The following is a 3,254-nucleotide window of genomic DNA, read 5'->3' as shown; positions in this document are numbered from 1 at the left end:
TATATATATATATATATATATATATATGTGTGTGTGTGTGTGTGTGTGTGTGTGTGTGTGTGTGTGTGTGTGTGTGTGTGTGTGTGTGTGTGTGTGTGTGTGTGTGTATACATACATGCACACACACACACACACATATATGTATGTATATACATACTCTCACATACATATCTAACCTCCATCCTTCCCACCCTGCACATCTTCCTCGTCTCCTCACGCAGGACACATTCCCATCACTCACATGAGCTCTCTAGCCTTGAGCGTCAATCTCCGGGTCGTGTCTTGACGTGGTAATGTGGCGAGATGCTTCGGCGACGAGGCTTGCGGCCGTTTTTCGCTCCGAGTCGTCACGTCCCGGCGGCACCGAGCTCCTCCGGGCGCCGTGGCAGCATTGGTAACTTTCGCTGAGATCATCCTCTAAGAAACACGATGAATTCTTAAAATCATCGGAAATCTTGCTTCTTACTTTCTTTCCTTCTTGCTTTTTAAGTATTCTCCAATCTGCTATAGTTTTGATAACTTCAATACGTTTGCACCGCTCCGACTCGTTTTCTCGTTTTAACTACCATCGTCTCGACCCCATTTCCTCCCTCAGCTAATCATCTTCCTCCCCCTGACTACCCCCCCCCCCCAACTACTCTCTTCTTCCTCCCCCTCGCCTCTGTTCGTCCCGCCCCTTCCACCACTTCTACCGTCTCCACCATCTGCCACCAATCTAATGCCTCGACATATTTACATACTGCCATCCTCCTCTCCTTTGGTAACAGTTCTTCCTCCATCCCCGTAACTTCAATCTCTTATACACTGCTGCTGATAACTTCTGCCTCCCTGAACTTTGTTTATGTGTCCTCTCTCTCTCTCTCTCTCTCTCTCTCTCTCTCTCTCTCTCTCTCTCTCTCTCTCTCTTTCTCTCTCTCTCTCTCTCTCTCTCTCTCTCTCTCTCTCTCGCTCTCTATCTATCCATCTATCTATCTACCTCTCGCTCGCTCGCTCACTCTCTCTCTGTGAATACTTTGGCGCCATTTCTGACTTCAAAGAAGTTTGAAAAAAGAAAAGGCAACAACTTCCCCTTTGGTGGTGCTGATACGGCGACAATCTTATGTAAATGTTGTCAAATATTTGAGCATTATTTTTATGTCGATACTCGGAGGTTGGGGGGGAGGCTGAGGGGGTGCCAGAGGTACGTGATATTTTGATCAGGGAACATGTGTCTTCCCTCCTTCCCTATTCCCATTTCTTTGTCTTTCTCTACTCCCCGCCCTCGCTCGCCGCCTTCCTTACTTCTACCCTCCCCTTCTTCCCTATTTCATCGCAATGCGTCTGTGCCCCGTTCCGTCTGAACCATCCCCCCTAATCCTCCTCTCCCCACCTCATTATCTCCGTTCATTTACATTTCTTTATCCTCGTCCTCCTCGTCGTTCGCCACTTTCAACCCTCCCCGCCAGCTCCCAATTTTGTGTAGCGTTTTTCCTTTCCAGAGTGAGCGATGCACGCACCTTGTTTTGTCAGGCACGAACACCCGGCGCCCCTCGCTCATGCACGCGCACATTCATGAACGCAAAAATACGAGAGAGAACATATTGTAGCGTGGACAGGCGTACACACAAGAAATCGAAAATAGACACACGCACACCGAGGAAGGAAGGGAAATGTCATCCTCAGTGAAGCAGAAATTAGATGGATGTTTAAAAGTATGATTTTGTTTTCCTAGGTTATTGTTGTATTGAGATGCGCGTCGTGCTTATAATTAGCCAATAAATCAGGCTTAAGGCGATAGTAATGGACAACTAGTAAATATCTCGTGATAATAACGATGAATTATGGCTAATGAATAAGAAACTGCATCCAGCTATCCCTTTCACACTAGCATTCTTAATAATCGTTAAACATGGGTCGTGTCTCAAAAAAGCGAGGATAAAAACGGGAAGGCGCGTGGCTCTCGCCCCTTAAGGAAAGAGCAAGGCCGTTAACGCAGATGCGGCACCGATAGCGAGCTCGCCGCAGCCACAGCCTAAGGAGCAAGGCGCCGCGCGTCGGGCAGCGCCAGCGCCGCCAACAGCGTCGTAAATTACTTACGGACAAGGTGCACGCTGTCAGGACCAATATCCAGGCATGCACACTCTCACATACACACACACACACGCCCACACACACACCCACACACCCACACACACACACACACACACACACACACACACACACACACACACACACACATATACATACATACATACATATATATATATATATATATATATATATATATATATATATATATATATATATATATTTATATCATCATTGCGGAGCTAACGCCGACGGGGGCGCATAGCCGCGTCCGCCCTTTGCTTGTACCTGCGAGGATCCTTCATAGCAAGTCGCCAGGCAGGGACTCGGCCCATCTTAAGCTCCTCACGACAGGTTTGATCGATCTGCCCAAGCCACGACTTGCTCGGTCGACCCACAGGCCTCCTCCACCCAGGGTTGTCTCGAACAGAGACAACCTGGTGGGCGGGATCATCCTGAGGGAAGCAAGCCAGGTGGCCGTAAAGCCTGAGTTGGCGATCGAGGATTGTGCAGGTAATAGGTCCTGTGCCAGTCTCACGCTATAGCCGTTGGTTGGACACATGGTCCCGCCAACAGTAGCCCTGTAGTGTTTACCCCTTTGAGACACTTTCAAAACTACAACGCGAGTCTTGCAGAGTGCAACTTGCGAACAGGGGAGCTGCTTTCAAAAGGGTGGTAGCTGGCGTGTACTGCAGCATGACCCGCTCGTCACAACCCTGAAGCCCTTAACCCCGTAAGTAAGACTTACTATTACATCAACTTCATTATCAACTGTGTCCATTCTCCTTTTAAAACCAGATAAAAAAGTAAAATAAACAAACCAAGGATAAAACAAAACCAAAGCATAAAAAGGAAAATCTGAGATCCCCTCAGTCTGTATATTCACAAAAGTTACAATGCATATGACACATCCTAACTGGCCTCTTACAAAACATGAATATACTTCTTTCTCTCTTGTAGGAAATCGAAGAAACAAACAACAAAACAGGAGACGTCCAGTGAGACCGGGCGCTCCGTGAGCAGCACTGAACTGCCGAGCCAACAACCCAAGAGAGAGTCTAGCATAAACAGGCTCTTTATATAGGCTCTTAAAAAATGTGTAAATAATAAAAATGAATGAAAATAAAAGAAGTTTACTTTACATAATTAAAAGAAATTAAAATAAAACTAGAGGCCGTGAGAAAAAG

This window comes from Penaeus vannamei, chromosome 18 (genome assembly GCF_042767895.1).
Source record: "Penaeus vannamei isolate JL-2024 chromosome 18, ASM4276789v1, whole genome shotgun sequence".
In the NCBI taxonomy this organism is placed as follows: Eukaryota; Metazoa; Arthropoda; class Malacostraca; order Decapoda; family Penaeidae; genus Penaeus; species Penaeus vannamei.
The sequence above is the reverse complement of the archived record's forward strand: the minus strand, read 5'-3'. Positions refer to the sequence as shown.